General features: G+C 33.6%; 1 non-coding gene and 1 pseudogene across 1 annotated transcript; both read left to right on the forward strand.

Annotated features, from left to right (window-relative positions):
* Positions 1 to 260: 260 nt before the first annotated feature.
* LOC124373919 lies at positions 261 to 25,735 on the forward strand (annotated as a pseudogene).
* Positions 16,931 to 17,001, forward strand: Trnad-auc. The gene has a single exon. It is a non-coding gene; the product is annotated as a tRNA-Asp (tRNA).
* Positions 25,736 to 26,107: the final 372 nt, after the last annotated feature.

The following is a 26,107-nucleotide window of genomic DNA, read 5'->3' on the forward strand; positions in this document are numbered from 1 at the left end:
TGAATGTATTTGTTGGTGTGCAGGTCTAATTTTCTTACTGAACTCTAGTGAAAACCCACAAGATTCAAACAAAGCATATGTGAATCTCTAAGGTGACCTGTTCAGGGAAATATGGCTAGAATGTTCCAAAATCCAGGCTAAGACTCAGATGCTAAAGAGGCTTAACTACACAAAACGTAGTCAGCTATGGTGGGCAGAGTTGAACTATTAAAGTGTGTTATATAGCCAAGCATGTATATTTTTTGCAGACCATCAGCTCACTCTTGAAATGGCCCAGTTTTCCTTCTTCAATGATCTCAACAGTGCAGTCAGAATGGACGACCCTATTACCAAAGGACCTGTCCCTAGGTGGCAAAAGAAGGGCCTAGAAACCAGTTCTAGGTAAGAATTTAATGCAAAATATTGATAGTCTATTCATTAAATATTTTACGTTTTAAAATTTTGCTACATTATAATTCCTTAACTAGTCCAATGAATTTTTAAGTAACGGAGCCTACAATTTGTAGTGGTTTAGCGTTCTATTGCTGCGGTATGAGATGATGTTTGCTGTAATGCAAGCTCTAGTGTCTCAGAGTATTGCAGCATGTTATGTTTTTGTTGGTTGTTTTAAAAATTGCAACAAGTACTTTTCAAAGAATTGTGTAATTTTAGATATGTACTTCAGGAAACATCGCAAATAGCCTAGAGCAAACTATCAAATCAAAGATTTTCTGCAATATTTGTATTAAAAGTGTACAACAAAAAAAGGGTAAAGTGAGTTTAGAACAGATTCAACATTTGTTCCATTTCAGATTACGTATTCCTCGCAGATCTAGAGGAAATTTATAGTTGGAGTAACTTTTTTAACAATCATATAAGGACTTCTGAACCGCTTCTGGAATGACAGAATATTCACGGTAGGTAGAGATAGAGATGGAAACTGTCTTTGTTTAAACGGCAACAACACGTTGTGACGTTTATTTCTGTCAACTGACAACAGGTAGCGGCAGTGTGTTATTTTCAGCAACTTTTGACTGACCGTTTGTGAAGCAGTCGTCCGTCTAATCTACTGCACAACAATGTTTTAATGTTTTTTTTGTGTAGTTGTTTGCTTATTAGAATATTATTGAAATACAATAAATTACGGCCTTATTGTTTTGCTATCGGACTTTGTTAATATCATAATGTATTTAAACTTTATCATTAAAAAGTGCTTAGTTTCGTTACTATAATTTAGTTTGAGACAATTAAAAGAAATCGTTTGGTATAATTAAGAACAAACGTTCAATATATAATCTAACGTTATTCAATAGAAATTTTTATGATCATGATAATTTTTAAACACACAGTTTTATTGAAACCATTAAAGCACTGCAAAAAAATTATAAAAAACTCTTTAACTTTGGTATGACCGATTTAATTATTCATATAATTTTGTCATCAAGGATTTAATAATACGGTTTTACAAAGTCCGTATTAGAATAATTAAACAGTTAATTAGGAAAACATCTCAGTTCTTTTTAATTGTATAAGTATAAACATTGCAACATAATAATAACTTCACACAACTATAGAACACACAATTTATTTTGTGATTAAATATAATTTACACTAAGGACTTTATTAAAAACTTATAAACACAGCTGCTGTTGTCGAGATGTAGATAGAAATTCCGGCAATGAAATAATAATGGTCACACTACAACTCTGTTATTGTTATAACCCCATTGCTCAAATAACAGCTGAAGAGTTTCGAGTCTGCTGCTTCCCTATAGACTTTCCAGGTCAAGCTTACCGATGCTTGGCAACGAAACAAATAAATTCATCGTTCTTGTCATCACGTTTCCCAAAATAACAGGACTTCTCTCCCATCACGTTGTGGCGATAAACTGATGCCATGTGGTAACACTGTTTTTTATCCAGTTACGTTAAATAACACTCATCAACTAGGTAGGGGTGGGGCCACCTACTACAGCAGGGATGCTTAACAGGTCAGGGAAAAAAAACAGGACTGGAAATCAGGGAAAAGTCAGGGAATCCGGTCTCAAGTCAGGGAAAAGTCAGGGAATTTCGACGTTGGTCAGGGAAAAATATAAAATCCCTGTTACACAAATAAACTTACTGCCGCCGCGCCGAGTCCAAGCCTGCAGACGACGCGGCGCATATTTTACTTCTGTGTTGTAAAAGATCATTTAAGAGTCAAATCTTTTTGTACGTATTTAAACTGTGTTCACTTTATTTTTTGCTTTTTTTATATTTGCCACCCTGTTAGCCTCAACACCACCGCTTTTTTCCACCCATTAATTGCCAAAATCCCTGGGGATTGCGGTCGAAAAAAAGTCAGGGAAAAATGAAAAATTTGGTCTGGAAATCAGGGAAAAGTCAGGGAATTTCATTATTGGACTCCTGTAGCAACCCTGTACAGAGATCTCTTGGTACAGCCACCAAAACAATACAAATAAATATAGGACTGAACAAATCTTTAGGAGTGAGTGACAGTATCAGTGAAATGTGACAGTAAATTTATATTTTTTCAGTTTACACAAAGTTATAGTATAGTTAAAAGTGGACTAAAAGTTTGGTATAAGTATAAACTCTTCACAGGGCAATTAAATTTTATTTATATATAGACTATGTAAGATTTACAATAAGATATATGCTACTCACTCTTCTAGGAGATAAAACCACATGGTTGTAAGCAAAAATTTTAATAGTGAACTAAAGAGTTTTGGGACAGTCCACAGTTTAACCATTTACAGTAACACTCACTATTTTAATTGTAATTGCTATTTGAAAAGTAGTTTGTGAAGAGCAAATAATAATAATATTTAATAATCAAATGGTTTACTGGCAGGAAGTGGCCTACTAACATGACTCCAGTTGGTAACAAGCAATTTGTGAGCAGAGTATAAATAGATTGCATTATCGGTCAGCTGTGCCTGTCTACCTAATCTGTCTGCAGGTAGATCTAGTAGACAGACAATAACAGTTCAAGGTCAACTACTATTATCACTATCTTTAACTGACCGCCCACCAATGCAATATCTCTGATTCATTGATTTATTTGGTGTAATACGTTGAGGCAGAATAATGGCTAAACAGTGTATCATGCTTTACTGGTGTTTTTCTAAATAACTGTGTTTTTTTGTGACACCTGCCTGTAAATCTGAAATCTGAACTATTATCTTTTCATTAAAATGGTGGTAAAAAATACAAATGACTTAAAAGAAGGGGATTTTGTGTTTGCTGCTGTCCGTGGTTATCCTCCTTGGCCAGCTCAAATAGATAAAATTGAACACAAAAACAATAAATATAGATATTTTCGTGTAATTTTTTTTGGAACGAACGAAACTTCAAAATGCAATCAAACTAACATTTATCCGTATGAGGAATTTAAAAATAAATATGGTATCCAGAGAGAAAATAACGCCAAATTCAACCTGGCCTTGGATCAAATTCGCAAAGCCCAAAACTGTAATGGACAAACTACCCCGAAAAATATACAAACCAAAACAAGTGGGAGCAAAAAAAAGTCTTTGTCTACACCTAAGTCTCCACAAACACCTCAGATTTTTAACAACACCACAATGGAAACCAAGAATTTAAATCAAAAAACACTTTCCTGACACACTACCTCTTCAAAGTACAGTAGTTGAAGATTCAGCTAAAATGAATAATAACCTTAACAACAAACCCAATCCTTCAGTTTCACAAAATGAAAAAATGAACATCTGTGAATCTTTGCTAGAGTCCGAATGGGTATCAGATGATGCGGTTCAAATCTACTATGATCTCTTGAACAATGCATTCCAAAATGATAAGTTTTATTTTGTCAGTCCTGTAATAACAATAGCAATAAAAACTCTTGAAGACTACAGAGAAATTATTCAACCCATTTGTTTGCAAAATAAAGACCTTATTTTCTTTCCAGTAAATAATTCGCCAGAAATTCAAAATATTGGTGGTTCTGGATCCCACTGGAGCCTTTTAGTGTTTGATAAAAAACAAAAGAACTTTTATCATTTTGACTCAGGAAGTGATTTGAATCTTGAACATGCAAAGAAGATCTCTAAAAGAATCAGTACTTATCTAGACCCAACAACAGTCTTTCCTTTAATCAAGGGGCTGACACCTCAACAAAACAACAGCATTGACTGCGGTGTATACATGCTCTTGGTAACTGATGCTATTGTTTCTGCCTTAACAGGTGAAGTTTTTGCTTTACATCCTGAGATCCTAACACAAGCCTTAGCACCTCCCACTGAATGGGAAATTTTGACAAAGCGTGCCCAGCTTGCATTAATAATTCATAAGAATCGGTACCTGAGTTTGAGTAAATCTGCCATACAGGAGCTGATAATCTCCAAATTTAGCAATAAAATCTTACAAGATAATTATGATAAGATACTTCTGAAAAACCAAGAGCTTGTCTCAGAGATATACAAATTAACACATAACACTACAGATCTCCTTAAAAATCAAGTACAACATAAGTCACACAAAAATCATTCAGAAAATAAGTGGACCTTAGCAGTTTCTAGAAGAAACAAAAATAATAATGGTACTAACCTAAAAAAGCTACCTCAGCTACAGAAAACAGCAATATCAACTTCAAATAATTATCAAATCTTATGTAATCATGATTTACAACAAACTATAGAAAAGAAAACATTCAACTTACAAGAAACAAAAAACCAAACGAAATTTAAAAATAAAATAATTCAATCAAGACCAAAAATAACTTTTGGGAAAAAAATTAAATTGGCAGTTTATTCAGACAGCCAGGGGCATGAAGTGGCTCAAGGTATTGAAAGGGCAAATCAAAACGAAATCAAAGCCGTGGGATGTGTAATGCCGAATGCTCGTCTTCTCCAAGTGACAGAAGCAGCATTGTCATCAACAGATGATGCCATAGTTCTTTTGGGGGAACTAATGATGTTCTACAAAGTGATGTCTCCTCAATATATAAATCACTGGAAAGTGATCTAATTACTTTAAGCAAGAACAAGCCTGTAATAATAGCCACAGTTCCAAGAAGATATGACCAAGACATATTTAGCCCAGTACACAACACTATTGACCTTCTTAATAATTACATTAGAGAACTGGTGTTTCGTATCAAATCTACCTATCTTATTGACTTAGACAGACTAAAACGATTTCATTTTACCAGACATGGCCTTCACCTTAGTGGCAGAGGGAGGACTAAGCTAGGCTATTTAATTATGGACATTCTGAAAAATGTATTTCCAGAAAAGGAACAGCAGAGTTTGGAAGTGCACATTGGTGATTTAAAAGGTGTTATGGCAAACACACATTCTACTGGTAAATCACACAATCAAGTTGAATCCAGTAACAAGTCAGTTTGTGAACTCATCAATGTAATTGAGGCTGACATGAATGACTTAATGGATGAGTTTAGTCATGACCAAACAGTTTGGCTTTGCCCACTGTATCTCCGCTGACCTCTGTGATGATAAACAGATGAGTGCAGGGGTTGCGCTGGTATTCAGAGACCGTTTTGGGAAACCCACCCAGTCACATTGTCTCAACGATTTTTTGACTTATCAGACATCCAGGTTTGGAGCATCTGTTTACGGTCTGGTGACAAAAAAAATATATCATCAAAAGCCAGAAAAGTGTGATTATGATACTGCTTTCACTAAACTAACGGAAGATTTTAAAAGAAGAAAACTAAGAACACTGATCTGCTCTCCAATGGGATGTGTAAGGGATCACATTACCATAGAACATTTTGTGGCTAATCTTATTCTCTTCCAGAAAGCTTTCAAATGCCTGTGTCAAGATAGTTACAACTGACGAAGCATCTGCTGGTAAACTTAGAAATGGACTGATGCACTCTGATTTTGTTGCAAAATTGAAGTGTGAAATTTCTTTACACTTGACTCAAACCACATACTAAAGACTCTAATGCTCTAAATACTTCTATATCAAATGATGTGCTAGAAGTCAATGTGGCTGATACTACACTGCAAGACACGTTTCGGAACATTTCTTCTGTAGATAATAGTTTAATACATTTAAGTAATCATGTCTTTTCACCTAACCCAACTATTAATAAGTTACCAATTTAGCCAATGTAAAACAGGAACTAGCTCAATCACTGAACTCCGCACTCTTTCTGGAAATCCATCTAACCAGCATTTCATAGAGTTTAACATAATATTTTTAAATATACAAGGTTTAAAAAATAAAATTGATGTCTTAGCAAGTTTTTTTATTAGTATGCCTAATGTGCATGTAATCTGCCTGTCAGAACATTGGCTTGGATATGATGAAATTAAATTATCATTTCCGGATAATTATTACTGTGCAGCTGCATATTGCAGACAGAACCACATTAGAGGGGGGACATCCATATTTGTAAATGGTAAATTTCAATCTAGGGAGTGGGACATTAGTGGATTTTGTGATGAATTAAACTTTGAAGCCTCTGCTATTTTTATTGATGATCTTAAAATATTGGTAGTATCTTTGTATCATTCTCCAAATGGTGACCCCAATATATTTTTATGCACTCTTGACACATTGCTGTCATATATTACGCAAAAGACTAATTGTGATATTATATTGGGAGGCGATGTTAATATTTGCTTTGATGTTACAAAAAACACTGCAACAGTTAGCAAACTGCTTAATATCTTAAGACAGTATGATTTTTACTATTTAAATAATACACCAACTAGAGGAAAAAATTGTCTAGATAATGTCTTTATAAGAAGACATTCTCTCAAGACAGCCTCAGTCAGTACGTTCAAATTCCCATTCTCTGATCATGATGGCATCACTGTCAACATTAGGATGAAAAATAGAACATTTACTAAAAACGATTACAATAATTCTAGAACTGACTATCCCATTAAATTGTTTATCCCTCAATGTGATTTTGAAAATCTATCTTCAAAGCTAGCTACTTATGACTGGAAAAAATTTAATATATCTAACTAAATTCAATGGTGCGGAATACATGTTTTGAGTCTCTGTTCACTGTTATCATTAACAATATAAATTTTTTTAAAGTATTAAAAAAATTAAAACCGAACAATTATCCAAAAAAAAAGAATAAAATGTGGTATACTGACAATTTAAGGAAAATGAAAGAAAAATTATTGTTTCTTAGTGACTTGATAAAGGGCAATCATAATCAAAATGTTTCCTTAAGAGATAGGTATAACGAATTAAAATATCAGTATAAAAAGTCCATCAAAGAAGCAAAACTAGCTAGTAATGTAAATTATATAGAGCAAAGTAGTAATAAATGCAAATCGGCTTGGCATATTATAAAAAATAATAATGTTCAAGTTAATAATTTCAAAACCAACATTGATCCTGATACTTTCAATAATTATTTTGTAAATTCTGTAAATGAAGTTAAACGAAACATAGAATCATCTGTAAATAATGTTCAAAGTCATGAGTTGCTGCCAGCTATTGTGTCCAACCAGTACTTTTCTTGGAAAAATATAACTCCAGAGAACGTTTTGAAAGCCATTAAAAAAATGAAAAATTCTGACAGCCTTGATTTTTACGATATGTCAAATAACTTATTAAAAAAAATAGCTTTAAGTTTGGTAAATCCTCTAGCAACCTGTATCAACCAATTACTAAAAGAGGGGGTGTTTCCTAGACAACTTAAAGTTTCCAGAATTTGCCCAATATATAAAAAGGGTCCGAAGGATGAGCCTGGGAGCTATCGTCCTATTTCTGTTGTTCCAGTCCTATCAAAACTAATTGAAACGCTGGTCTACGAACAGATTGTTGATTTCTTGGAGAGCAATTATCTTTTAAATGCATCTCAAATTTGGTTTTAGAAAGACTAAATCTACTGTTGATGCAATAGATGATTTGATTAGACAAATTAATCAGGTATTTGAAAATAAGGCTTTTGCTCAGGTCACCTTCTGTGACCTTAGCAAAGCCTTTGATTGTGTTAACCATTGTGATCTTATCACAAAGCTAAATTATTACGGGTTTTCAGATCCTACATTGAAATTTTTCAAGTCTTATTTACATGATCGACAACAGATAGTTACCATCAATGGGGTAAGGTCCAAGGACATAACAGTAAAATATGGTGTCCCACAGGGCTCTGTCCTTGGACCACTTCTATTTTTAATCAGTATAAATGAATCTACCTTTCTCAGTGACAGCTAAAACAATACTTTACGCTGATGATACAACTTTTATTAACATTGCAAATAACATTGGAGAACTCTCAAAATTTTCAGATGAAACCTTAATAGGTGCTTCCCAGTGGTTTCGATCTAATGGATTTCTATTAAATGAAGAAAAGACACAAAATATAATTTTTAGCTTGAAACCTTATTTGGCCCCTCTTGATAACAGTTTTAGCTCCAATATATAAAAGTTTTTAGGAATGTATATAGATAACCAACTAAACTGGAACCAACATACAGAATATATAAGCAAAAGGCTTTCTAGAGTTATTTACCTGTTAAGTCGCCTTAAGAGTGCTGTTCCTAAAAACTATGTGAGGACTGCCTATTTTGCGTATTTCCAAGCAGTTTTTCGATATGGTTTGATATTTTGGGGCAACTGCTCAGGAACTGAAGACATCTTAATTCTTCAAAAAAAAGCTATTAGACTAATGACTAATTCTCAACCGCTGGAACATTGTAAACCACTTTTTATTCTGTTAGAGATTCAAACGGTTATCAATCTATATATATTTTGATTTAATTAACTATATTCTAAAAAATCCAAAATTTTTAAAATTTAATAACGAAATTCATTCATACAATACTAGAACTAAAAACAATGCTGCAATTGGTTATCACCGCCTCAGTAAAACCTTAAATAGTCACATGGTAACATCCCTGAAAATCTATAATTTTTTGGAACCTCTGGTAAATAAGTATCCACATAAAACCTTCACTAAGCTCTTTTATAGTTGGCTTTTGAAACACCCTTTCTATAGTTTAGACGAGTTTTTAGAATTAAAAAACATTACATTTTAGATATATAATAATTTTTATATGTAAATTTTTGGACAATTGTTTATTTACTATTTAATTTATATATCTAGGCCTAGTTTATTTTAAATTAACCTTCACTGACTAATTTATGCTACTAAAGCACTGTTTTTTCTTTTTTGTATGTTAGTTTAAGTTTAAATTATTTTGATAAAATTGTTTTATTTTGACCATGCCCTAGGCTGCAATATGACATTGTCAATGATTGTAAGAATTCGAACGACAAATAAAGATTTATTTATTTATTTATTTATTTATTAAAAGGAGGGGTTGGGGCTCAGACTCAGATATGCCATCATGGAAGAACAGGAGGCTTCTTCAGTTTACACTTCTGTCAGTCTTAGCTCACTTAGACCTTACTTTTATCAAGTTATCTCAGTACCACATGATATTGGTAGATAGTGATTTGTCAGACTTAACAATTAAGTTGTTCTGTTATAAATGACAGAACCAGTTGTTTTAACTAATGTACAGTGTACAGTGCAGTGCACAGAAACGAGTACTGTAGTACATTTACAGCAGACAATATGTAAAGGTAGGTTCTACCACCTGCTGGTTCTGGTCTGGTTAAGACCAGTAGAACCTACCGATTGACACCAGCCAGAAGTAAACTATCCTTTGTACTATTTACTCAAAGAGAAGATGGTGTGTTCTGTACATTAACAGCTGCAGCAGTGAGCATTTAATGCCCAGAAACATAGAATATTTACAGCAGTCAATATGTAAATGGCCTTGTTGTACTTTTTACTCAAAGAGAAGATGGTGTGTTCTGTACATTTACAGCTGCAGCAGTGAGCATTCAATGCACAGAAACGTAGAATATTTACAGCGGTCAATATGTAAATGGTCTTGTTGTACTTTTTACTCAAAGAGAAGATGGTGTGTTCTGTACATTAACAGCTGCAGCAGTGAGCATTTAATGCCCAGAAACATAGAATATTTACAGCAGTCAGTATGTAAATGGCTCGTTGTTTTTTTTACTCAAAGAGAAGATGGTGTGTTCTGTACATTAACAGCTGCAGCAGTGAGCATTCAATGCACAGAAATGTAGAATATTTACAGGAGTCAATATGTAAATGGTCTTTTTGTACTTTTTACTCCAAGAGAAGATGGTGTGTTCTGTACATTAACAGCTGCAGCAGTGAGCATTCAATGCACAGAAATGTAGAATATTTACAGGAGTCAATATGTAAATGGTCTTTTTGTACTTTTTAACTCAAAGAGAAGATGGTGTGTTCTGTACATTAACAGCTGCAGCAGTGAGCATTCAATGCACAGAAATGTAGAATATTTACAGGAATCAATATTAAATGGGGTCGTACTATTTACTCCAAGAGAAGATGGTGTGTTCTGTACATTAACAGCTGCAACAGTGAGCATTCAATGCACATAAACGTAGAATATTTACAGCAGTCAATATATAAATGTCCTCTTTGTACTATTTACTCAAAGTGAAGATGGTGTGTTCTGTACATTTACAGCTGCAGCAGTGAGCATTCAATGCACAGAAATGTAGAATATTTACAGCGGTCAGTATTTAAATGGCCTTGTTGTACTTTTTACTCAAAGAGAAGATGGTGTGTTCTGTACATTAACAGCTGCAGCAGTGAGCATTTAATGCCCAGAAACATAGAATATTTACAGCAGTCAATATGTAAATGGCCTTGTTGTACTTTTTACTCAAAGAGAAGATGGTGTGTTCTGTACATTTACAGCTGCAGCAGTGAGCATTCAATGCACAGAAACGTAGAATATTTACAGCGGTCAATATGTAAATGGTCTTGTTGGTACTTTTTACTCAAAGAGAAGATGGTGTGTTCTGTACATTAACAGCTGCAGCAGTGAGCATTTAATGCCCAGAAACATAGAATATTTTACAGCAGTCAGTATGTAAATGGCTCGTTGTTTTTTTTTACTCAAAGAGAAGATGGTGTGTTCTGTACATTTATAGCTGCAGCAGTGAGCATTCAATGCGCAGAAACGTAGAATATTTACAGGAGTCAATATTAAATGGTGTCATACTATTTACTCCAAGAGATGATGGTGTGTTCTGTACATTAACAGCTGCAGCAGTGAGCATTTAATGCCCCAGAAACGTAGAATATTTACAGCAGTCAATATGTAAATGACCTTGTTGTACTATTTACTCAAAGAGAAGATGGTGTGTTCTGTACATTAACAGCTGCAGCAGTGAGCATTCAATGCACAGAAACGTAGAATATTTACAGCAGCTAACATATAACTGGCCTCAATATTTTGAATCTGCTAATTCCTGTAAGTAATGCAAATAAAATGACAATTTTCAGTATATAGTGTTATATCTCATGAAACTCATTTCTATATATGCAACATTGAGTTCAATGATGGTGCTCATCACTCTATAGGATTTGGCTGAGTGTTAGCGAACATTTTTACACTATATGTAAACATGATGGCATTGGTAAAATCACGGGCTAAGTAAATTTGCAAACTGAGTCATATGACATGTTAACACGACTTAGTAACACATGTAGCATAATTAAATAACATATAGACTTTGCATACAACCTCAGCAAAGCTTAGTTGATGTGGCATCTTGCTTATAATGAGACAAATACTGTCTTTTGAAGGGAAAAGTCGTCTAAATTTGTTTGGGTAGGGAGGGGTGATATTTGTCTTCTTCTATGGGGCGGCCTACTGCCATGCACTTAAGCCTCAAGGGCCGATTGCACACCCCGGAAGCACACCATGAGGTCTACCAGTCTATGATTTCAGCAGTTCCACAAATCGCCGAAAACAACCTTTCAGGTTCTCCCGGGGAAATTCACCACCCTTGTCTATTGATGGTACAGTTATATCTGGGCGTGCAGCTAGTGAATGCTCATGTGGTGGCAGGAGGAGGGTTTTATTGCTCTTTTTCTGTGAACATTGACCCTTCCCACCATAGCTTTGTTGTGAATAACCGATTGATTTTATTCAGTCTAGCTTTATTCTCTGTGACATGTGCCACACCAGACATTCAGATATAATATTCTAGAAAACATTCTGTGAATTGCTAATTCACTTTTTTAACTGTAGTGTTTACAATTTTACAGCGGCATGAATATAAGTTTAAATGCTTCAAAATCCATGTTTGGAACATCGGTCAATACCAGCACTTCAAAAACTCCAAAGAAACATGGAAGCTCAGAACTAGTCACATCAGAAAAAAACACCATCCAAGACCACCATCGAAAACACCAAGAAAATCACCACGTAAGTGTATATTGTGATTAAATAAAATATTGCAATGGGTTAACTAATAATAAACACCGTTATACTTTATACCAAAAATAAAAAATAATTTTTTTACTTAGAAAGTATTGTTCAAAATCCATCATTGCTAAAAGTGTTCCAGAAAATTGCTTATTAATAATCGGTAAATTAAAAAAAGTGTTCTCTCTTATAAATTTTAGAATAGTGGTGCATTTTTAAAATTGGATAAACGGTTGAAACTTTATTAGCTCCAGGATATAGAAGCTCTTCTAAGTGTATAAAGTTTTATTCAAAATACTAATTCATTAATTAGCATAGTTTTATTTATTATGTACATAAATTGCCTTGTCCGATTTTTTTATTCCAGGCACATAGATACTGCTACAGGACACAATTTTAAAGATTGTACATTTTTGTAAGTGATTTTCATTAAAACATCAAGTTGCCTTCTATATCCGTAATTCTAATGTTTCTCGCATAAGAAAAGTTGTTTCAGGGCAAACGGAAGTAGATAATGTCGTTCGGGAAACAAGACTAAGAAGTCATTATTAAGGTAACAAAACACGCACAGAGTAGACTAACGATTCACAAACACGCTCTTTAAGGCAGCAAATAAAGGTATTGGAATCCTGGGGCAAACGGATCTACCATATAAGGAAAGAGTTGAACTATAGCCCTCCTCAGAGTTTTAAGGTTAATGTATAGTATCATTTAATTACAAAACGTTATTAAAGCATTTGGTTCCAGAAGTTGGTATGCCTGAGTGTTATCCGATTATTTCTCTTTTGTTGAAAGGTTCAACTGCTGGTACTCCTAGTGGAGGTGACAGGTTCATCCCTTTACGTTCAGCTTCCAATTTTGATATCTGTCATTTCCAGGTAAGAGATGCACATCTTCGTTTTATTTTCAAAATAAAAACTTTTAGTAACCTGGCTATTGTTCAACACTCAGCCAGTGGATCTTTGAATTTCATTATCACAGTCATAGTAAGAAACTAGATCTTGACTCAAGACAAATCTAATTGATTTCTGAAAAAGGCATTTGCCTCTTCCTAGGTTGGTGCAGGGTTTGTGGTATAAGTTCATGATTGTGAACTATAATGTTTTGTAATCAACATTTACTTTCGTGCATTAGTAGCTGTATCTTTTGAGTGCACAAAGGAGTTTGATATCCTACTACTTTTTTAGGAGCCTCTTTTTTACTTTCTATATCAAAAAATATATCTTGCCAAACTCTTGGTGGATTGTAACAGTTATAACTTCTAATTTTAAGAATACTCCATTTTGAATGTTGAATTTTGCTCCAGTTGCTCCTGGAATCTCCTGGTAAAAGTCAGCGACGCAGAAGCTCAACTGAACTGGAGTAAAATTCAACATTGAAATTGAATCAAACCTTTCTACCATAGCTAGATTTTTGTGTAAAATACTCCATTGATTTAAAAAAATACTTTTTCTTCTTTGTGAACTAGCTAAACAAAAACACATTATTTATCTTATGTAGAACAAACACCTACAAAAACTATTTTTTAAAGTTTGTTTTAAGCAATGGAAGGATTGTGAAGGAAACAGGGTTTTTTGGATATTTACCCGCAATCTGATCTTTTTCTCAGGTGACTAACGATTCTAACACATAAGTACATTCTTGGTTAAAATAAACAAATCATACCAAAACGTTGTGGCCATTTTTGTGTGTCTACTCCATGCACTTCTAAAACATGCAATTAATAAAAACTAAACACTAATGATTAGAACTGAACTACAGAATACAGGTCATAATAGATCTGCACTCACCGGCCAACCAAATAGAACTGGCCAGAGGCCAATAGTAAATGGCGATCGACACAGCAGAAACGAGATGGCAGCAAAATAGGGAGGGGACGGGAGTGAGTCTTTTTATTATTGGTTCATTCTAGCTGAACTTCTTAAAACCATACTGTGACTCCGCATTGGTTTTATCAAATTCCTTACCTGTTAGATACTTAAGGTTTTCTTGTTAGTTAGAATTGGCAATCAAAACAGCTAATTTCAACTAATGGTTTGCCAATTTAATGTATATGAAGCCTCAATTAATTTTCGTTTTAAAAATTGATGTTCCCGATATATTATGTTAGCTTCATCCAAGTTCATACAGTCGTTTTTGTCATGATTGGAGGACATTTACTGTGAAAGGTTATCCCAACAGGTGGCAACACTGAGTAAATGTTGAGTTTTTGTAGTTTTGAGATTTGTAGTTGGTGTTTTTTTGGCATTATTTAAAAAACTGGAGGACAAGTGTTTTATTATATTATAACATACATTGTTTGTGATATAGTATGGTTTAACAAGTTCACAGTGACGGCTTCTTTCTGATCTTTTATTTACCATCAAACTTTTCAATAATAATAGCAAAAACCGTAATCGATTTTTTAAAGTCAAACGTCTAAGTATAAAGAGATAGGTACGTGCTTCACAATTTTACACAAAAACAATTATTTTGTTATGTTTTTACAATTTTTCCCATGTACCCCAAAACGGTACCTAAAAAAATTAATATTTACCTTAAAAATTAAGCAATCACGATAGTCTGAGGTATTAATTTAAGCACGAGATCAAATTTAACAAACTACCAAGATAGGCAAACAATAAAAACGCAAATGAAATGCATAGCAACGTGTACCTCATTGGGTGCACATGCACTTTACGAAGGCCCTGTGTGCACCTGATCAGGTACACGACGGTAGTTTGTGAAAAATCATGTACTCGTTGGGGTACACGTCGTTGTGAATGTGTTAAGCAAAAAATAGTTTAAATAGGCAAGAAAGTCGAGTAATAAAAATTTTGTACTTAAGTACTGATTTAAGTATGATGGGCATATTTAACTCTTAGAAACACAGTGCAAACATTGGCTAATTTTCACTTTGGCACCCATTTATTGAATAAAACCAAAGTTAATTTTTTTGAACACCTTATTTTTTTATATTTTTGTAACCTTTGTGAAAAGTTAGAAACGCATAAAAATTTCTTTGTAAGGTTTCTGGATTTTAACACCTATATTTTGTTTTATTAAATAACTAATGCAACTAAACAAACTAAGTAACAAACTAGTGCAAACACATTAGAAATACGCCACACAAGCCAAACACTCTATGATTGGCGCCGCGTGCATATACGAGTAAGTTGCCCCCCCCCCTCGTCTACTGCTATAAATAGATCTAGCTGCACATAGCGACATCTGACCCTGGATGTTGACCTACATTTTACAGTCTGTGAATATTCTATACGTGGACTAACACAACATAGCGCACTCCGGGTAAACCTTGAAGATGCACAAAAAAAATAAAGTCTATACGCATCAAAGGCGTTAAGAGCAAAAGCATGAGGTCACGTATACGCCTCAACAGTGTTTTAAAAGATTGAAATGATTCCCAAACGAAAAATTAAGCACAAGTTTCAGACAGTGAAACCACCGTTGTAAATCAACATACGCTAAACAAAATATTTGACTTTGTTTTGTTTGTTGCTTATAGCTGTTGGATACAAATTAATTTCTATAACCTTTGGCTTTGTGTTTGCTGCTTATTAGACAACCTAACCCTAAATATTACACCTTCAATGATATACATAAAAATTGAATTTTATTCATTTTTTACAGCACATTTTAAGAAAAAAAAGATTTTCACCCTTTCTTTCAAGTGTCATTTGCACTCAGCCCCTGGTTCTTAAAAGAAACAATCATAATCCGGAATGTGTTAAATCATCTTAGTTTCTCAATTTGCAGATGATGCAGCAACAGAATGACCCAGCACTGCAGTCCTACTCAGATGGAGATGCAAAAAGCAATGTGCTGAAAATCTCCATGGAAGAGACATATCAAACACTAGAGTTCTGGCATTCCAAGAAAAAAGCACCAGCTCCGCCTGAGGGTACTACTTAAATAATAAAGGTTTTTGCTGTTAGTCTAATATTGTATTACTGGAACCTAAAGTTAATTACTGTAGAACGCCAATGTTCTGAATTAATAGGAACTTATTATATCATCTGGATTTTCAAAATGAACCAACAAATGGCATTCAGACTCCTTCAATCTAAAAAAACTCACTAAAGTTGGCTGTAATTCACTCTGATAGTGTTATTGGAAAGTGGAATATACGATTCAAATCATTACTCTTGTCTAATTTAATGTTTTGCAATGTAAGTATTCTTTTAAAATTTTTTTGTTTTTTCTATATCAGAGTTGTCTACCTTGAATTCAAACTAAAATAAAATTTAAAATATTTGGATATCTCAGATTTTTAAATTTTATTATATTATTATTCTTTGTGGACTGCCACTTAATTGAGAAAAAATCCAAAACATATATAAATTTACCGTAAACATTGAATTAAAAAAAGTACTTGCTCCACTGGGACTTGAATCCGGGTCTCTCACTATTTATTTACGTGTTTTTTTTATATATATATATATATATATATATATATACATACACACACACATTATATATGCTTACCCGGCAAGTGAGAGATCCGGGTTCAAGTCCCAGCGGAGCAAGTACTGTTTGTGATTCAAGCTTTATTGAAATTAAATCAGACTATTGCTATTTGTACAAATTTAATGAATGTGAAAAGTTTTTTGATAGGTATTTGATGTTCTGACCATATATTAGTTTGGTTATTTGAATGTGACAGAAACGATCAAATACAAAATAATTGAATCGTAAAAAAGTAAGTGCTCTGTGGTGTAGTGGTAGCACGCTCACCCATCAAGTGAGAGGTCTGGGTTCGAATCGCGGCAGAGCAAGTACTTTTTGTGATTCATTAAAAGTACATTTAATAAATGTAGGATCATAATCAAAATATTTTTTTTTTATTTTTTGAAGTACGCATTTAAAATCAGTACTTACAAAAAATTAGCCTGCTAATTTCTAAACTTTCAACTGCCGATTTAAAGGTTGTAGGACTCCATTTCCGAACCACACCGAGGTGAGTAGTAGGCCTTAACAAACAGAAACTACCCAACACCAGTGTCTTAACTCCCACTTTTCCCTCACTGTTATTTTTTCCCTAAACGTTTTTTTTGTTGTTTTCCCTTGGGGCGGCCTACTGCCTTGCACTTAAGCCTCAAGGGCTTTTTGCGCACACCCGGAAACACACCATGAGGCCCACTAGTCTACAACTTCAGCAGTTCAACGAACCGCCGAAAACAACCTATCAAGTCCTCCTGGGAAAATTCACCACCCCTGTCCAAACTACCAAAGATGGCATACCGCTCTCTTTGCGATTGCAGGGCAATCAAAGAGCAGGTGCTCAGCAGTCTCCTCCTGCTCATTACACCTTCCACAGAGCAGATCCTCCTGAAAGGATGCCGACTCTGTGAAGATGCTTCCTCAGGTGACCATGCCCCGTAATGAGACCAATGACCTTGGAAGACATTGATCTGTTTTAATGAGAGAAGGTCCGAAGCCATCCTGGAGGAAGGTGACTGTAATACCATTCTACTCACTCTCAAACCCGTTACTCTCATGGGCTCTTCTTATCCACAAGGAAGCTTTTGAACCCACATGTGCTCAAGGTTAGCCAGGTATTATCCTTGGTTTGGAATTCATTAATTCCAACACTGCAGTTCATCGGGGGTAGAATCACAGAAAAGGGAGGGACGATTTTTTATTTATTATCTTTTGGATAATGTATTACTTTTGTTGAGTTGTGTACGGTTTAACAAATTTTTCTATTTGTCCATTCATTAAATCTACATATAATTGAAACAATTGTTTTTCAGGGATACACAAACCCTCTTAAAGTGGTGTACAGTCAGTCGAAAACGCCTATGTCATCCAAAGGAGCCACAAGGTACATACCCCAGGCGCCTGACAGAATTCTGGATGCTCCCGAAATTGTGGATGACTACTGTAAGTCGTATTTGTTTCAAAAAGTAATTGTAGGGTTGATTTAACCCTTTTAGTGCCAACGTCCGAATTTTCGGATTCGAATTTTCGGACGTTGGATTATTGTGCGTAGTTTGCCAGCGTCCGTATTTTCGGACGTTTTGTAAAAAAAAAAATTACTTTAATTAGTCAAAATAAACATACTTGTAATGTTTTAGAATCGCAATACAACGATCTTTCGCCTCCGATAATTACATTACCCAGTTTTATAAGTCATACTAGGTAGCCATATTTTGATTTTAAAGTTGGCTATTCTGTGCATTTCGTTTCTCAGCTGTCAACAATTTTTGAAAAAATTGGAGAAAAAAAGGAAAAAAACTGTTGTTTATGTAGTGTAGCAAGCACTAAATCAGGAGGAAAATGAAAAAAATCATCCTATATGTGTGTTAAATGTAAGAGAGGAGTGCACACCAAGTGTTACCCTCTACACTTCTGCTGAACGTTCTCTTCAAATTTTCTATTTTGTACATTTTTATGTAAATAGTTACTTGTTATTTTAAGTGATCCCTAGAGAACAATTTTTATTTATTTCAAGAGAGTTACTAGCCTATTGATCTGTGAAATATTTTGACTCTTGTGTTAAGACCTTCAAGAAAAACAAGAAGACATTTAACAGATTAGGCAAAACAGAGTGTTTTTCCAGGTTAGCACACTTTTGGATATTCTTTTTGTACTTTCACAATTTTTAATTTATCAGTTTGAAAGTTTGTAAATTTCAATAGAATAACATTAGGAAATCAGTGATGTGATCAATGTTTTTCCAATGTTCTTTTTACTGTTGTGTATCACAAGTTAAACTCAAAAAAGTAAAAAATAAAAATTTTTAAATACTAATAATTTAATTTTTTTTAAGTAATAAACACAATTTTTTGTCAAATAAAGTGCAGGATACAAAATACCACTATTTTAAGTTTAAAACAAAAAAAAACCATGAATTTATCTTAAAAAATAGTGTAGTTACAATTGTTTAAAGTATTACCGTACAATCTTGGTACAAACATGCATGTGTACGCTTGGCATTCCTGGTACAAATTTCGAAAATTTTGTTTGGCACTAAAAGGGTTAAATTTTACTAGGCTCATCTTTTAGTTTAAAAGTAGTCTTGAAACATCTGTGACAGTTATTGGAACTTAAGTTCAGCCACTGCTTTACATTTCACCTTTGTACGCTAGGTCCTAAAATTCATGTGCTAAAAAAAGGTTTCCATAGTGCATCCATATACAGCCAGTAAATGTAATTAACCCTCTAAGTGGCGGTAATATGTTGCTGGAATGGCGGCCTATTTTTCAGAGTCAAGGAGGACTATCTTATAATTTAAAAATAAAATGCAAATTCTAATATGAGCAATGCTTGTTATATATCAATTTTTTTGTAATAAACTACAGAATAACATAGTATAGTTATTTTTTACATACTTTAACATTTTTTTTGTGATATCCACACAAATGTGCGAAAAAACGTTTTTTTCTCCACCAAACTTTTCATTTTTACGTTCTGTAACTTTTAAAATGTCAATTCCTAAGAGATTATGTTAAATGCAACCCTTATTCACAGTTTAATTCCAAACAAAAAACCTTCAATAATATTTTTTCTATTTACAACACTGAAAAAGTTATATGGGAAAAACTGAATCTAGAAAAAACAACGCTAGAAGTTGCTTGCCTTTTCCTCCCTGTTGTGTAAGGCCTATAAAAGTGCTGGCATTTAGGGTAACAAAGAGGGTGAATACCGCAGTTACACCCTGGACACCAATAAATTTTTGCTCGTAACCAATTCATCTTCTGTGTGACAGCCAGTTGTCAACAGTATAACAGGTTTTCTTGTTTTTTTTGTTTGTATTTTTACCAAAAGAATGTCATCCTGCCTGTAATAAATGCTCTCTTGTACCCCTAAATTAGCACTAACAATACTTTTAGCAAGTTCTTTGGAGTTTTTATTAATTGTTCCTGTTATTAAAGTGTTTTTACTTAGCAACTCACGGGCCAATGGAAGTTTTGTGTAATAATTGTCTGTAAAAATAACCGCGGGAGAAAACTTAAGATTATTTCAGTTAGTACCATTGGTTATTTCATCGTGATGTTGATGATGCTATATGAAATGTATTTGAAATTTAGTGTGGTGAACGCAACTGTGCGTAAAAATAATTATTGGTTGCCTAGCAATAAGCGGCAATGTGAAGCGACTTCTAAGACGTCGCTTGCCACTTAGAGAGTTAAGCTTACTTGAAATCGGTTATGGGAGTTGGGAGAAAATCCGCATCGTAGTCCCATGTATTGTTGCGCCAAAACCTCAACATAAAAGAATTTTTATTGTCTTTAAACACATCGTGCAATTAACAAAGCCAGATTTACAAATAACCATTTTCTTAATATAAATCTCTGTCTACAGGACAATTGTCAAATTCCCGGTAGTTATCTCTAAGGTTACAATGAAGTTATAATAATTAAATAAATATATAAATAATCTATACTAAAACTATGATAACAATAACACATACATACGCTTAATACACAGTCAGAAGTAAAAAAAATAAAGAAAAATATATCTCAATGTAGTTAAAAATGTATAGTGCTAGTATCACGGGCTAAAAAACTATCAACTGAACAAAATATATTTTCTTTTAACCAGCTTTCCACTACTATTTTAAATCTTTTTATAGGTACAGGCCAAGCTGTTTCCTGTAATTTGTTAAATAGCTTAATTTTCATATATATGTGGCTACTTTTAATTTTTTTAAAGTTTGACAGTAGGTAAATCTAGAATATGGTTTTTTCTGGTAAAATAGCTGTGAATTTTTGTTCTAGTTAAAAAAATTACATAACGACTTTTTTAACGTTCACTAAACAACAATAAACATACAGATTTGAAATTGTCATTATTTTTAGTTCCTTAAAAATTGGTACACATGTTTCTCTTTCAGGTACATTCTTAATACCTGTCAATGCCTTTTTCTGCCATTTAATAGCTTTTTGTACACCACTACTATTACCCTACAATGTAATTCCATAACTTAACCCTTTGGACGCCAACGTCCGGTTGATCGGACCGTCGAAGTCTAATCGAAAAAACGCCAACGTTCGATTGATCCGCCATTCGAGAAAAACATATTTTAAAATTTATTTTTTTAACTTTAAAAATCTGTTTTTAACTGTTTAGGACTATTTTAGAAGTAAATAAGACTATCTGTAATCAATTTTGTTCAGTTTAGTTGTGTGTTTAGTTTTCCCTAAACACATGTTACAAGTGACGGGGACAAATGTATATATATTTGTAAATAATTATTTTGTTGACAAAGATTTTTCTTACTTTTTGAAGAATATCTATGATATAGACTTATAGTAGTGAGGAGATTTCTCTTATTATAATTCTATTTAAGTATGTACAAACGTATTTTCTACTGTAAAATTAATTCTAGTTATAGTAAATGTTTTCTAATATCAACACTAATTAAAAGTATTTTTTGTGAAACTACTTTTCAACTTTCAGTTCTGAATTTTTCTGAGCAGTCTTAGATATAATATCTGTTAACGAATAAAAATATTACCGATAGTTAAAAATATTTTTTTTCGTACCGATATTTTGGCCTGAAGTGAAATTTTGTATGTAAACAAATGTTTTGGTTAGGCATTACAACATCATAAACAATGTAGTTCCATTCTAAATGCTATTTATAATAACACTATTCGATAACGCATATAATTTCCTACAAATAAAAAAATAAACATTCAATTAACATAAAAACTAAGGATAATACAGAGCAAAGCGTAATAGGTTACAAAAAACGTCAAAACAGGGCTGGCGGGGTTTTGGCTAGTGCAGTTGGTTCGGGCGCTAGCGTGATGGGTAGGGCGGCCAGCCTTGGGTGTTGGCGTCCAAAGGGTTAAATGTGAGTGAAAAAAGCACAACAAGTTGAAACTAGCACGTCTAAGGTAATACATTTTCTTAATTTACGTAATAGATAGACAACTCTTGACAATTTCTTACATAATTGTTTTACTTTTTTTATTTATACATTACTGGTTTTGCTAAGTTATACAACCTGTCAGCAGAGTCCAATACACAATGTAAAAAGTTTATACAATCTAAATAAGTATTGATGTATTTAAATTATTGTATTGTTATTTCATTTATTGTCTCTATTTAAAGTCTATGGCACCGGATGGACTTAAAATAACAATTACAAAAGTGGCCAGTAAAGATAATTATCGCAACCAAAAAAAAGACTGACATATCGTCAACAATATAACTAACGATAAATACAAGATCTATGCAAAACAATAACAATAACTCAACAAAAACTACAACAGTGAGGACATAACAGAAACATTACAATAAATTAAATAAATATTAATAGAAATAGAGTACAAATATAGAAACATTTTCATAAATGTTAAGAATTGTAATAACAATATGTTTAATTAAAAATGCAGAAAAAAAATAATTAGAATAATTTTTAATCTTCATAATAGAACATCCGTTAAGGAATACTTAATGTATGTTTTTGAAACTATTTTGTTAATTAAAAGTAAACTTGAGGAACAGGAATTGGTAGGAGATAAATAGCAACCATTTCATTTTCAAGAAAACATGTACCGTTAATTAGTTAATTATATTTCATAAAATGTAAATTTCACAACCTAGTCAGCCAGTATAATTTAATATTATTTTTTATCCAATGTTCCGGAACTAAATTATTGGGCGAAGTAACTACCTAATTGGCACGCGTATGAATATTTTCTTCTAACCCTTGGTAGCAGCCAAACTATGTGACCGAGCAGACCTCGCGCGCTTTGTCCGCGAGTTTACGTGTCTCACGGCTCACAGGGCACATATTATTTGAGTAGATGGCTACCAATTTCTTAACTTCTACTCATCTTCTAGTAACCACCGACTAGAAGTAACCCTTCTTAGACTACAGCGCCATTGTCTCGTGCCAAGACGCCGACACCCGGGTTGTGAGTCTACATATTGCGAAGGGAAGTGAAATCTTATTGTTTTATAAAGTAAAACATCGTAGGCATAATTCCATAGAACATTGGATATTTTAGGCCCACCTACAGGGATGCTACAGGTCAGGGAAGTCAGGGAAAAGTCAGGAAAAAAAAAAACAGGACTGGAAATCAGGGAAAAGTCAGGGAATCCGGTCTCAAGTCAGGGAAAAGTCAGGGAAATTTCGACGTTGGTCAGGGAAAAAATATAAAATCCCTTTACACAAATAAACTTACTGCTGCCGCGCCGGAGTCCAAGCCTGATCATTTAAGTCAATCTTTTTGTACGTATTAAACTGTGTTCACTTTATTTTTTGCTTTTTTATATTTGCCACCCTGTTAGCCTCAACGCCGCTTTTTTTCCACCCATTAATTGCCAAAAACCCTGGGGATTGCGTCGAAAAAAGTCAGGGAAAAATGAAAAATTTGGTCTGGAAATCAGGGAAAAGTCAGGGAATTTCATTATTGGACTCCTGTAGCAACCCTGACCTATAAGATACACATTTTTAGTTCTTATGTTCTAAATGGCAGCAACGTGGCATTACATACCTTTCCTTTACCATCTAAAAGTGGTGCTTGTAAGTTTTTCATAATTAAACTGAACTTATAAGTAAACTTTGCAATTCGAGTATTTATTACTACGACCTCAGAAGTCACCACCATGTGTTATCATCATACGGTACAAACATATAATATAGCAATAAGCCCCCATACCTTACAAAGTTTTAAAAAGAAACCAAAGTATATCAGATAAAAATTTTACAACAATCTTCCTATTGAAATTAAATCAGAAGCTACATTCAATATTTTTTAAAAAATAAAATTAAAAAAGTTCTCATCAACAAGGCTATATATTCCTTTGATGAATTCCTGTGATGATTTTGGAGGCGGAGGAGTACTTCATTATTAATAGTTTTATGCCAAAAGCTGTTTTACCTGTTGTAACTGTCTAGATTGTGACAGTTTTAGTTTAATTTTAACTGTTTTAATTTTAATGTTAAACTGTTTTAATTGTAACCTTCTAACAACTGTAATAATTGTATTTTAAAACTTTTTCTATTTCCTGTTGATAAATCTCGTATTTTCTGTTATGTACTCATGTTTTTATTCTCTCTCTAATTTGGTAAGAATATGAATTAACCCTTAAAGCGCCAAACAGTTTCAGCTACACTCTGGATTAGCGCTCATTTATTATAAAAAATTAAAATTAGATTTTCTCAACGCTAATTTTAATTTCTTTTTTTAGGTAACAAAATAAAACAGAAACTGCAAAAAAAATATCTTTTATCATACTTATTGCCCAAAATACACATGATTTACTACGTAGCGTTCCAACTCCTTTATAAATTTTACCCAATGCTTACTGTTTCCTTTTATTATTATGTATATCAATGATGACATTTGCGTGCTTATATGTACTAGAAATAGAACTAGAAAATAAGTATATTACATATTTAATACAAAGTTATAATAAAAAATTAAATTTACACGCAAAAAAAATTTGAAAACCAAATATTTTTCCAAATTCTTAGTCCTCTAACGGGTGTTATTTTTATAATAATTACAAAATGGTTTTCAGATGTTTATAGAAGTAAATAAAAACATTGTAACGCTTGTTGGAGTAAAAACAAGCCTAAATAAATAAAATAAACATAAACGTAGAATTTCGGAACAAGAGCTAAAATACATAATTATAAAATATAAGGAGTAAAAATATATTCTACGAGGAAAAAAGACTTGTATCGCCATTCAAGAAACTGTTTATTTCAAAAGTTTATAAATATATAACTTTCACAAAAAGATGATCATATAACACATAAAACTACACAGTAGTTTACCGATCAAACTATTCGCACTGCTTCAACAGGATATGAAGAAGAACACAAAAGCTGCCCGGCGCGCTGCGAGGCAGTGACGTACGCATAAATGCGCTTGCGGCGTTGAGCAATACTACCAAACTGCCAGCTGTTCAACAAAAACCGGTTCAGTATCGATCGTTAAACACAAAGATTGTCACGTGATGTGGTACAGCCCCTCTACACTACTGTAACATACACCCCTCACAGTCTAGCGGACAAACTCTGAACTAACAGTGCAAAATAGTAAAAAACAATTATATTGGGCGTTCCTACGCGCTTACGGCGTTCAGAGCAAAGTCGATCCTCGCGCGCATATGCGCTTATGGCGCTTTAAGGGTTAAATCTTGACACTTTTCTTGTATACATGTGTATATGCCAAGTGAATGAAGCTGTTTTGAATTGAATTGAATTTCTTTTTAGACAAGTCTGTAATCATTGCCATCCGCTATTTTGGCAAACAGACCCAATACTTAGCTCCTGCAGTAATTATTACTAGGTTGTTTGTTTGATTGTGCATTGGTTGTTAGTGATCTACTGTGTATTACAGACCTTAACCTCATAGACTGGAGCGCAAACAACGTGTTGGCTTGTAGCTCTGGGGAGCAGTGTGTACTTGTGGAACGCCACCACCGGCAACATAGATCAGCTGATGGAGTTAGAGGGCCACTGACTATGTATGCTCCCTTAGCTGGATACAAGAGGGTAACATGCTGGCCGTGGGCACTTTTCAGGGCCCAGTGCAGGTCTGTATCATTATATACTTTTACTAGAGGCGTGCCAGGCCGTTCCGGAACTGGAACCGTCCCGACCGGAACCTTCCGCGAGATAGTTCCAGTTCCATGCGTTCTGTTCTGATAGTGCTTGTTTAAGTTTCTGGCCGATTTCGTTTCGGTACAATATAATACTATGTTTCCAATATTTGAATTTTAAACAAAAGAGTCTATCTGCTTAAGTTATTTTCGTGCATCAAAAAATAGAGAGAGAGAATTTTCTTTATTCCAAAACATACATTAAATGTAAACATCAACTGTACATGAATATCGTCAATATCTATAAAAATCTAAATCTCTATATAAGTCTTTTTTAAAGATTGGGATCACTTTTGATATTTTTAG

The sequence above is a fragment of the Homalodisca vitripennis genome, unplaced genomic scaffold, assembly GCF_021130785.1.
Source record: "Homalodisca vitripennis isolate AUS2020 unplaced genomic scaffold, UT_GWSS_2.1 ScUCBcl_6684;HRSCAF=14010, whole genome shotgun sequence".
NCBI lineage: Eukaryota > Metazoa > Arthropoda > Insecta > Hemiptera > Cicadellidae > Homalodisca > Homalodisca vitripennis.